A 12,906-nucleotide genomic window follows, 5' to 3' on the forward strand; every position below is an offset into this window, starting at 1 on the left:
TTCATCAAATTTGATTTTCAAAAATTCAATGTCATCTCTATTTGGGTAATTAACAAAATCAACAACATTACCCATTGCTCCATTTATTAAACCTCTTTCCACATGTAAATTACATCGTAAAATTATCCGACAATTTATACATGCATATAGCTTCTTTTCTAAATCAGCAGTTTTAGATATTGATTTCTCTAAAGAATCCAATTTTGACTTCAACTTTTCTGACAAAATAATAGTAGTAGCTCCTACATACTCTATTATATCAATAGCTTCCAGTTTTATAATTTCTTAATTTTCTAACTTTAAAATTGTTTAATTGAATATTGAACATTCTTGCAGAGTTGGCATCAAGCATATCACTGATTTCTTTTCTGCATTTTTTCTATATATATTCTCTGGAACAATATTTTTGTTTGGAAACAAATTTGAAAGTAATCGTGCCTGTAAAGCTTCTTTGCCATGTTCACTCACTTTTCCAATTCTTATATCTTCAAGAATACTTACATAATCAGCATCTTTTGCCTGTCGCATATTTGTAATGAGTTCTGTATATTCGAAATATGACCAAATATTAACATTTCCGATGCTTCCCAGGCACTTTCTGGTGTCTTCATGTGTAACTGTTTTAAATACTGGCTGTCCTTTCACAGGAGTTAGTTGTAGTAGATCTCCAAAAACTATGACGTGTTTGCCTCCAAATAACACATCATACTCTGTTTTAAGGATTTGTTGCGTTCTTAAATGCACAAAGGCAAGCATTAAATTTGATACCATGCTTAATTCATCAATAATGATAAGTTTCATTTTTTTCAAGACTCATGAAACTTCAAAACAAGCTTCTCCAGATAGCTTGTGGTATTCTAATGTATTTTCATGCTCTACTGGCAGCATCAATAAACAATGTAAAGTAATCCCTTTAATGTTATGTGCTGCAAACCCAGTTTGCAAACAAAACAGGTGATGGACCGAATGTGGATCAATGTCACACATTCACCCCAGTCCAAAGATCTGGGCCCAAATCCATTGTTTTTTTGCACTCCACACCACCCTGGGTTAGACAATGGCGATATGCAAACCAGCTCTGACCCTGTGCCCCATGGGAACAGTCCAGTCCGAACTACAAAAGCCATGTCCTTCCCAGAACGGAATCAAGCATCCGAGGACCGGACCAGTTTCGAGGTAACACCTCTCATCAGCCCGGCTAGCTTGACTCCAGTGGTGTGGAGTGCCTGGGACCCACGTCTGGGCATCCCCAGCGCACTTAGGGCGGCAATTGCAAACAAAACAGGTGATGGACCGAATGTGGATCAATGTCACACATTCACCCCAGTCCAAAGATCTGGGCCCAAATCCATCGTTTTTTTGCACTCCACACCACCCTGGGTTAGACAATGGCGATATGCAAATCAGCGTTGACCCTGTGCCCCATGGGAACAGTCCAGTCCGAACTACAAAAGCCATGTCCTTCCCAGAACGGAATCAAGCATCCGAGGACCGGATCGGTTTCGAGGTAACACCTCTCATCAGACCGGCTAGCTTGACTCCAGTGGTGTGGAGTGCCTGGGACCCACGTCTGGGCATCCCCAGCGCACTTAGGGTGGCAATTGCAAACAAAACGGGTGATGGACCGAATGTGGATCAATGTCACACATTCACCCCAGTCCAAAGATCTGGGCCCAAATCCATCGTTTTTTTGCACTCCACACCACCCTGGGTTAGACAATGGCGATATGCAAATCAGCTCTGACCCTGTACCCCATGGGAACAGTCCAGTCTGAACTACAAAAGCCATGTCCTTCCCAGAACGGAATCAAGCATCCGAGGACCGGACCGGTTTCGAGGTAACACCTCTCATTAGCCCGGCTAGCTTGACTCCAGTGGTGTGGAGTGCCTGGGACCCACGTCTGGGCATCCCCAGCGCACTTAGGGCGGCAATTGCAAACAAAACAGGTGATGGACCGAATGTGGATCAATGTCACACATTCACCCCAGTCCAAAGATCTGGGCCCAAATCCATCGTTTTTTGCACTCCACACCACCCTGGGTTAGACAATGGCGATATGCAAATCGGCTCTGACCCAGTGCCCCATGGGAACAGTCCAGTCCGAACTACAAAAGCCATGTCCTTCCCAGAACGGAATCAAGCATCCGAGGACCGGACCGGTTTCGAGGTAACACCTCTCATCAGCCCGGCTAGCTTGACTCCAGTGGTGTGGAGTGCCTGGGACACACGTCTGGGCATCCCCAGCGCACTTAGGGCGGCAATTGCAAACAAAACAGGTGATGGACCGAATGTGGATCAATGTCACACATTCACCCCAGTCCAAAGATCTGGGCCCAAATCCATTGTTTTTTTGCACTCCACACCACCCTGGGTTAGACAATGGCGATTTGCAAATCAGCTCTGACCCTGTGCCCCATGGGAACAGTCCAGTCCGAACTACAAAAGCCATGTCCTTCCCAGAACGGAATCAAGCATCCGAGGACCGGACCGGTTTCGAGGTAACACCTCTCATCAGCCCGGCTAGCTTGACTCCAGTGGTGTGGAGTGCCTGGGACCCACGTCTGGGCATCCCCAGCGCACTTAGGGCGGCAATTGCAAACAAAACAGGTGATGAACCGAATGTGGATCAATGTCACACATTCACCCCAGTCCAAAGACCTGGGCCCAAATTCATCGTTTTTTTGCACTCCACACCACCCTGGGTTAGACAATGGCGATATGCAAATCAGCTCTGACCCTGTGCCCCATGGGAACAGTCCAGTCCGAACTACAAAAGCCATGTCCTTCCCTGAACGGAATCAAGCATCCGAGGACCGGACCGGTTTCGAGGTAACACCTCTCATCAGCCCGGCTAGCTTGACTCCAGTGGTGTGGAGTGCCTGGGACCCACGTCTGGGCATCCCCAGCGCACTTAGGGCGGCAATTGCAAACAAAACAGGTGATGGACCGAATGTGGATCAATGTCACACATTCACCCCGGTCCAAAGATCTGGGCCCAAATCCATCGTTTTTTTGCACTCCACACCACCCTGGGTTAGACAATGGCGATATGCAAATCAGCTCTGACCCTGTGCCCCATGGGAACAGTCCAGTCCGAACTACAAAAGCCATGTCCTTCCCTGAACGGAATCAAGCATCCGAGGACCGGACCGGTTTCGAGGTAACACCTCTCATCAGCCCGGCTAGCTTGACTCCAGTGGTGTGGAGTGCCTGTTACCCACGTCTGGGCATCCCCAGCGCACTTAGGGCGGCAATTGCAAACAAAACAGGTGATGGACCGAATGTGGATCAATGTCACACATTCACCCCGGTCCAAAGATCTGGGCCCAAATCCATCGTTTTTTTGCACTCCACACCACCCTGGGTTAGACAATGGCGTTCTGGGAAGGACATGGCTTTTGTAGTTCGGACTGGACTGTTCCCATGGGGCACAGGGTCAGAGCTGATTTGCATATTGCCATTGTCTAACCCAGGGTGGTGTGGAGTGCAAAAAAAACGATGGATTTGGGCCCAGATCTTTGGACTGGGTTCAATGTGTGACATTGATCCACATTCGGTCCATCACTTGTTGTTTTTGCAATTGCCGCCATAAGTGCGCTGGGGATGCCCAGGCGTGGGTCCCGGGCACTCCACACCACTTGGAGTCAAGCTAGCCGGGCTGATGAGAGGTGTTACCTCGAAACCAGTCCGGTCCTCGGATGCTTGATTCCGTTCTGGGAAGGACATGGCTTTTGTAGTTCGGACTGGACTGTTCCCATGGGGCACAGGGTCAGAGCTGATTTGCATATTGCCATTGTCTAACCCAGGGTGGTGTGGAGTGCAAAAAAACGATGGACTTGGGCCCAGATCTTTGGACTGGGTTGAATGTGTGACATTGATCCACATTCGGTCCATCACTTGTTGTTTTTGCAATTGCCGCCATAAGTGCGCTGGGGATGCCCAGACGTGGGTCCCAGGCACTCCACACCACTTGGAGTCAAGCTAGCCGGGCTGATGAGAGGTGTTACCTCGAAACCGGTCCGGTCCTCGGATGCTTGATTCCGTTCTGGGAAGGACATGGCTTTTGTAGTTCGGACTGGACTGTTCCCATGGGGCACAGGGTCAGAGCTGATTTGCATATTGCCATTGTCTAACCCAGGGTGGTGTGGAGTGCAAAAAAACGATGGATTTGGGCCCAGATCTTTGGACTGGGTTGAATGTGTGACATTGATCCACATTCGGTCCATCACTTGTTGTTTTTGCAATTGCCGCCATAAGTGCGCTGGGGATGCACAGAGGTGGGTCCCAGGCACTCCACACCACTTGGAGTCAAGCTAGCCGGGCTGATGAGAGGTGTTACCTCGAAACTGGTCCGGTCCTCGGATGCTTGATTCCGTTCTGGGAAGGACATGGCTTTTGTAGTTCGGACTGGACTGTTCCCATGTGGCACAGGGTCAGAGCTGATTTGCATATTGCCATTGTCTAACCCAGGGTGGTGTGGAGTGCAAAAAAACGATGGATTTGGGCCCAGATCTTTGGACTGGGTTGAATGTGTGACATTGATCCACATTCGGTCCATCACTTGTTGTTTTTGCAATTGCCGCCATAAGTGCGCTGGGGATGCCCAGACGTGGGTCCCAGGCACTCCACACCACTTGGAGTCAAGCTAGCCGGGCTGATGAGAGGTGTTACCTCAAAACCGGTCCGGTCCTCGGATGCTTGATTCCGTTCTGGGAAGGATATGGCTTTTGTAGTTCGGACTGGACTGTTCCGATGGGGCACAGGGTCAGAGCTGATTTGCATATGCCATTGTCTAACCCAGGGTGGTGTGGAGTGCAAAAAAACGATGGATTTGGGCCCAGATCTTTGGACTGGGTTGAATGTGTGACATTGATCCACATTCGGTCCATCACTTGTTGTTTTTGCAATTGCCACCATAAGTGCGCTGGGGATGCCCAGACGTGGGTCCCAGGCACTCCACACCACTTGGAGTCAAGCTAGCCGGGCTGATGAGAGGTGTTACCTCGGAACCGGTCCGGTCCTCGGATGCTTGATTCCGTTCTGGGAAGGACATGGCTTTTGTAGTTCGGACTGGACTGTTCCCATGGGGCACAGGGTCAGAGCTGATTTGCATATTGCCATTGTCTAACCCAGGGTGGTGTGGAGTGCAAAAAAACGATGGATTTGGGGCCAGATCTTTGGACTGGGTTGAATGTGTGACATTGATCCACATTCGGTCCATCACTTGTTGTTTTTGCAATTGCCGCCATAAGTGCGCTGGGGATGCCCAGACGTGGGTCCCAGGCACTCCACACCACTTGGAGTCAAGCTAGCCGGGCTGATGAGAGGTGTTACCTCGAAACCGGTCCGGTCCTCGGATGCTTGATTCCGTTCTGGGAAGGACATGGCTTTTGTAGTTCGGACTGGACTGTTCCCATGGGGCACAGGGTCAGAGCTGATTTGCATATTGCCATTGTCTAACCCAGGGTGGATTGGAATGCAAAAAAACGATGGATTTGGGCCCAGATCTTTGGACTGGGTTGAATGTGTGACATTGATCCACATTCGGTCCATCACTTGTTGTTTTTGCAATTGCCGCCATAAGTGCGCTGGGGATGCCCAGACGTGGGTCCCAGGCACTCCACACCACTTGGAGTCAAGCTAGCCGGGCTGATGAGAGGTGTTACCTCGAAACCGGTCCGGTCCTCGGATGCTTGATTCCGTTCTGGGAAGGACATGGCTTTTGTAGTTCGGACTGGACTGTTCCCATGGGGCACAGGGTCAGAGCTGATTTGCATATTGCCATTGTCTAACCCAGGGTGGTGTGGAGTGCAAAAAAACGATGGATTTGGGCCCAGATCTTTGGACTGGGTTGAATGTGTGACATTGATCCACATTCGGTCCATCACTTGTTGTTTTTGCAATTGCCGCCATAAGTGCGCTGGGGATGCCCAGACGTGGGTCCCAGGCACTCCACACCACTTGGAGTCAAGCTAGCCGGGCTGATGAGAGGTGTTACCTCGAAACCGGTCCGGTCCTCGGATGCTTGATTCCGTTCTGGGAAGGACATGGCTTTTGTAGTTCGGACTGGACTGTTCCCATGGGGCACAGGGTCAGAGCTGATTTGCATATTTCCATTGTCTAACCCAGGGTGGTGTGGAGTGCAAAAAAACGATGGATTTGGGCCCAGATCTTTGGACTGTGTTGAATGTGTGACATTGATCCACATTCGGTCCATCACTTGTTGTTTTTGCAATTGCCACCATAAGTGCGCTGGGGATGCCCAGACGTGGGTCCCAGGCACTCCACACCACTTGGAGTCAAGCTAGCCGGGCTGATGAGAGGTGTTACCTCGGAACCGGTCCGGTCCTCGGATGCTTGATTCCGTTCTGGGAAGGACATGGCTTTTGTAGTTCGGACTGGACTGTTCCCATGGGGCACAGGGTCAGAGCTGATTTGCATATTGCCATTGTCTAACCCAGGGTGGTGTGGAGTGCAAAAAAACGATGGATTTGGGCCCAGATCTTTGGACTGGGTTGAATGTGTGACATTGATCCACATTCGGTCCATCACTTGTTGTTTTTGCAATTGCCGCCATAAGTGCGCTGGGGATGCACAGACGTGGGTCCCAGGCACTCCACACCACTTGGAGTCAAGCTAGCCGGGCTGATGAGAGGTGTTACCTCGAAACCGGTCCGGTCCTCGGATGCTTGATTCCGTTCTGGGAAGGACATGGCTTTTGTAGTTCGGACTGGACTGTTCCCATGGGGCACAGGGTCAGAGCTGATTTGCATATTTCCATTGTCTAACCCAGGGTGGTGTGGAGTGCAAAAAAACGATGGATTTGGGCCCAGATCTTTGGACTGTGTTGAATGTGTGACATTGATCCACATTCGGTCCATCACTTGTTGTTTTTGCAATTGCCACCATAAGTGCGCTGGGGATGCCCAGACGTGGGTCCCAGGCACTCCACACCACTTGGAGTCAAGCTAGCCGGGCTGATGAGAGGTGTTACCTCGGAACCGGTCCGGTCCTCGGATGCTTGATTCCGTTCTGGGAAGGACATGGCTTTTGTAGTTCGGACTGGACTGTTCCCATGGGGCACAGGGTCAGAGCTGATTTGCATATTGCCATTGTCTAACCCAGGGTGGTGTGGAGTGCAAAAAAACGATGGATTTGGGCCCAGATCTTTGGACTGGGTTGAATGTGTGACATTGATCCACATTCGGTCCATCACTTGTTGTTTTTGCAATTGCCGCCATAAGTGCGCTGGGGATGCCCAGACGTGGGTCCCAGGCACTCCACACCACTTGGAGTCAAGCTAGCCGGGCTGATTAGAGGTGTTACCTCGAAACCGGTCCGGTCCTCGGATGCTTGATTCCGTTCTGGGAAGGACATGGCTTTTGTAGTTCGGACTGGACTGTTCCCATGGGGCACAGGGTCAGAGCTGATTTGCATATTGCCATTGTCTAACCCAGGGTGGTGTGGAGTGCAAAAAAACGATGGATTTGGGCCCAGATCTTTGGACTGGGTTGAATGTGTGACATTGATCCACATTCGGTGCATCACTTGTTGTTTTTGCAATTGCCGCCATAAGTGCGCTGGGGATGCCCAGACGTGGGTCCCAGGCACTCCACACCACTTGGAGTCAAGCTAGCCGGGCTGATGAGAGGTGTTACCTCGAAACCCGTCCGGTCCTCGGATGCTTGATTCCGTTCTGGGAAGGACATGGCTTTTGTGGTTCGGACTGGACTGTTCCCATGGGGCACAGGGTCAGAGCTGATTTGCATATTGCCATTGTCTAACCCAGGGTGGTGTGGAGTGCAAAAAAATGATGGATTTGGGCCCAGATCTTTGGATTGGATTGAATTTGTGACATTTATCCACATTTGGTCCATCACTTGTTGTTTTTGCAATTGCCGCCATAAGTGCGCTGGGGATGCCCAGACGTGGGTCCCAGGCACTCCACACCACTTGGAGTCAAGCTAGCCGGGCTGATGAGAGGTGTTACCTCGAAACCGGTCCGGTCCTCGGATGCTTGATTCCGTTCTGGGAAGGACATGGCTTTTGTAGTTCTGACTGGACTGTTCCCATGGGGCACAGGGTCAGAGCTGATTTGCATATTGCCATTGTCTAACCCAGGGTGGTGTGGAGTGCACAAAAACGATGGATTTGGGCCCAGATCTTTGGACTGGGTTGAATGTGTGACATTGATCCACATTCGGTCCATCACTTGTTGTTTTTTTTGCAATTGCCGCCATAAGTGCGCTGGGGATGCCCAGACGTGGGTCCCAGGCACTCCACACCACTTGGAGTCAAGCTAGCCGGGCTGATGAGAGGTGTTACCTCGGAACCGGTCCGGTCCTCGGATGCTTGATTCCGTTCTGGGAAGGACATGGCTTTTGTAGTTCGGACTGGACTGTTCCCATGGGGCACAGGGTCAGAGCTGATTTGCATATTGCCATTGTCTAACCCAGGGTGGTGTGGAGTGCAAAAAAACGATGGATTTGGGCCCAGATCTTTGGACTGGGTTGAATGTGTGACATTGATCCACATTCGGTCCATCACTTGTTGTTTTTGCAATTGCCGCCATAAGTGCGCTGGGGATGCCAGACGTGGGTCCCAGGCACTCCACACCACTTGGAGTCAAGCTAGCCGGGCTGATGAGAGGTGTTACCTCGAAACCGGTCCGGTCCTCGGATGCTTGATTCCGTTCTGGGAAGGACATGGCTTTTGTAGTTCGGACTGGACTGTTCCCATGGGGCACAGGGTCAGAGCTGATTTGCATATTGCCATTGTCTAACCCAGGGTGGATTGGAACGCAAAAAAACGATGGATTTGGGCCCAGATCTTTGGACTGGGTTGAATGTGTGACATTGATCCACATTCGGTCCATCACTTGTTGTTTTTGCAATTGCCGCCATAAGTGCGCTGGGGATGCCCAGACGTGGGTCCCAGGCACTCCACACCACTTGGAGTCAAGCTAGCCGGGCTGATGAGAGGCGTTACCTCGAAACCGGTCCGGTCCTCGGATGCTTGATTCCGTTCTGGGAAGGACATGGCTTTTGTAGTTCGGACTGGACTGTTCCCATGGGGCACAGGTGGAGTTCTGGACTTTTTGGTTCCGTCCAGAGGTGTCAGGGTACAACACCCGAAGACCCCGGAGTTCCACCTGCCTTGGTGCACAAATGAACAGAAACACGGGCTTCTCGATGGTGGCGTCAAAGACCAAAGGTTTATTACTGCAGGGACACAGAAGTCACAGAATCTACACACGGGCAGAGACTAGGAGCCTGTTCGATTTGTACAAAGAGGGCTGCTCCTTATATACGGTTTTTTATGCTAGGGGCAAATTCTTTACATGTAATACATTCCCAAAACCTTTGTGTCTAAAACAATAAATATTTGGTGTTACACAGGAACCGTCGATAATATCTGAGGCCAAACATTGCGAAAAGAGGGGTTCCCACTAGTTTGTCACAATTCCCTGTCAATATTGCATTCAGGACCCGGACCGCCTCATCGTAAAGTTCGTTACCTCCCCCTAATAAAGATTCAGAAAGAAAGAAACAGAGCCAGGTGTGGAAGATAGAAAAGCGGGATAAGGGATGTTTGTGGGTTGTAAATGGGCAAGGCTACCGGCTTCGGCCGCCTAATCATGATCAGGTACAATGGACACGAAGACCAGTTTGGCAGGACTGGCCTCGGGCAGAGGAGGCAGCCTTTGTCGAATCATGCAGCTACAGCGTGATCTGGTTTAAGGTGCACGTGTCATGTAAGAGGTGAATCTCCGGCTACGGCTACGTGTCCTTAATCAAAGTGGAGTGAATGAAGTGATCAGAGGCTATTGCATATGTGAGGGCAAGGAAACACAAAATGGCGGCCATGATCTAAGATGGATGCCGTGGGTATATCAGAAATATGTCAATGGAAGGAGTGCTCTTGCTCGTAGCGTAGCGAAAACACTAGGATATACTAAATGGATCATTTGCGGTTCACTGATACCAATATTATGTATTTCCGACAAACTTGAAAACACGGGTTCAAGTCGTCACGGAACCGTCACGGAACCTCAGACCCTCCTTTTGCCCTTACATAGGCAATTACTCAGTCTATGTCAGAATCTAGTTCTATGCTCATCAGGTCAGTGACATGTTGTTGTATCATCATCCTTTCTCGTGTCTTTTCTCCAAACGCAGGTGGTTTTCTGAGACAAGTCGCAGCACAAAGACTACACAGAGCAGGACCACACTGGATAATCAGACAACATGAGAATAGGAATACTAGGATGACACCAATGACCATTAGAACCTTCCATCCCCACGCTGAGATCAGAGTCCAAAACCACTCCATGAAGGACCAGTTTCCCTTGTCTACATGTATGGAGTCTGAAATCTTGTGCAACTTAGAGATCGCCTCATAGACTGTTGGAGCATTATTAGGAATAAAAACACAGCAGCTCGATTGGATCATTCTGCATACCCCACCTCGATCTGCAAGTATAACGTCTAGAACCATACGGTTCTGCAACGTCATGAGCCTATCCGCCTGAAGCTCAGCTGTCAGATTGCTAAGGGCACCAGCAGTTTCAGTAATAGTAGATTCAACTACCCGTGTTAGCTGACGTATGTTTCTACTATTGGCCATAGGTCCCCAGAACGGAAGGAAGCCTTTGAAGAAGTCTCCGGCTTCCTGACCAGCGGTATCTTCCTTGCTGAAGACACCTCTCGCTACTCTTGTTCTGTGGTAATCAGGTGAAGCAGTGTATGTCGGAGGCAATAATCGAGCAATATAACATGATCCTGAGAAGTCGGCAGGCAACCATGTATAAGCTCTGTCTCGACAAATGAAATAGGTACCCCTAGCAGTAAGAAAGGCAGGGGAAAAGTTAGCCGGAAACACATAAGTCTCTACGCACTCACTCTTCCCTAGCTGAGCTCTCGGATTTCTCCCATTACCTTGCAAACAGACCTGACCTCGGTGAGGTACGACCCAGATTGGAGTTGAGCTTTTACGCTTGCTTTCTCCTAAACTAAGGCAATACTCTGAAGTATTCCAACTTAAATATACTCGCAATTCGTCTCTAGGGTATGATGGAGTATTATTGACGTCCTTGACCATGTCAATAATTCCCTGGACTAAAGCTTTGTTAGCAGAGTTATATTTAGTGGAACGTGGCGGACGTGGAGGATAAGTTTCAAGGGCATAAGCAAAGATGGTTTGGAAGGCCTGAAATGATCCATTATAGCTGTAAGGCAAAACCAAATAGGGAATACCTTTATCCATAGTGTGAGGTATCAAGCCACACACCCAGCAGTCTGTAGTGTTAACTACCAGTTGGTGTTGGTGCAAGAGCTGTACAAAAGTGTTGTTGGTGAATTCTGAGCGTCTGGCTTGCTCATGTTCCGGAAACGAGTGAAAAGAGTGTATAGAAGAAACAGTAGAAATAGCAGGATCAAGGGGAGGTACTGTAGAAACTGGCACAAAAATCAAATTTATGCTAAAGACGATTCCACCCACCAATGTTGCTAAAACAATCAAAAATGTAACGGCACATTGCATCAAGAAACATTTGCTGTGAAGAATTCTATTAAGTCTGTTTCTGCGAACGTAAATCACATTCTTTCGTTGCAGCGCAGGAAGCTCCATCTTCTACAATCCGCTCGCGACCACTGATGATGTGTACGTAGATGAAAATGCCTCTATCAGCCCTGGGAGTTCCCAGAACCAACAGAAAGATCGACCTTGTGTCAGACCCCTGCAAATTCAAACTAGGCACACAGCCACGACCCTACGGCTACCCAGACGGCAAGGCAATTTTAAAAACAATAAACAATAGCAAACTTCCTGGCTGAAGGCAAAAGGTTCAATATATCAAAATCACAATATGCAGTTGCCTGCTTTATTTGTCCTTTTTATGGCTTCTAAGGTTGTATTTCTGCTTCGCTGGTACTGTCTGATCGGAAAATAGTGTATCACTAGCAGCTGTTGCAGAGTTTAAGTTCGCAGATAGCAAAGTTTCTTCTGATGCTGGAGACAAATGTTCAGTGTTCAAAGGAGTCTTTTCAGGAGGAGAGTCAAGTTTCAAAGTGTCAGTAATCAAATCGGCATCGCTGAAAGGGATAAATTTCGGAGTGATTTCAGATTCGGAGGCACCAATTCCCTTCTTCACCCAGTCGTCGTAAGGCAGCGGCAACGGAGCACGCTTTACGTGAGAAGCGTGAATCCAGTGTTTTCGGCCAGCGACACGTACGGCTGTCCTCGTTGCCAGCAGGACCTGGAAGGGGCCGATGTAGCGAGGCTGAAGATTCTTTGTCCTCGCGAAGTTTCTGACCACCACGTGGTCGCCGGGTTTCAGCTGATGCCCTGGACTCTCCGGAGGTTTTGGCAAAGCATCGAAGACCTGTTGATGAATAAGACTTAATTTAGCAGTCAAGTCGTAAAGGTAGTCTATCAACATAGGATATTCAATGGAGCAAAATTGTTTAGGCCTTGGCACACCCCAGATATTTGCCGGGCGGCCAAACACAATCTCGTATGGAGAAAGCCCTATTCTAGAATGCACTGTTGCTCTCGTTGATAACAAGGCCAAAGGAAGTGCGTCTGGCCAGGCTAAACCTGTGGATGCTTGTATTTTGGCTATCTTAAGCTTCAGAGTGCCATTATAACCCTCGACTAAACCAGCAGACTGGGGATGGTTTGCACTATGGAATTTTTGTTTCAATCCTAGGCCGGCACACACACTCTGCATAACTTTCCCTATAAACTCACTTCCGTTATCTGACCATACAATCCGTGGCATTCCATACCTAGGGAAAAATTCCTTGAGAAGAATTTTGGCAGTTGATAGGGCAGTGTTGTCTTTTAGTGGGTATGCTTCTATCCACCTGGAAAAAGCACAAACTACCACCAGGACGTATTTTAAA

Source organism: Lissotriton vulgaris, chromosome 1_1, assembly GCF_964263255.1.
Source record: "Lissotriton vulgaris chromosome 1_1, aLisVul1.2, whole genome shotgun sequence".
Lineage (NCBI taxonomy): Eukaryota > Metazoa > Chordata > Amphibia > Caudata > Salamandridae > Lissotriton > Lissotriton vulgaris.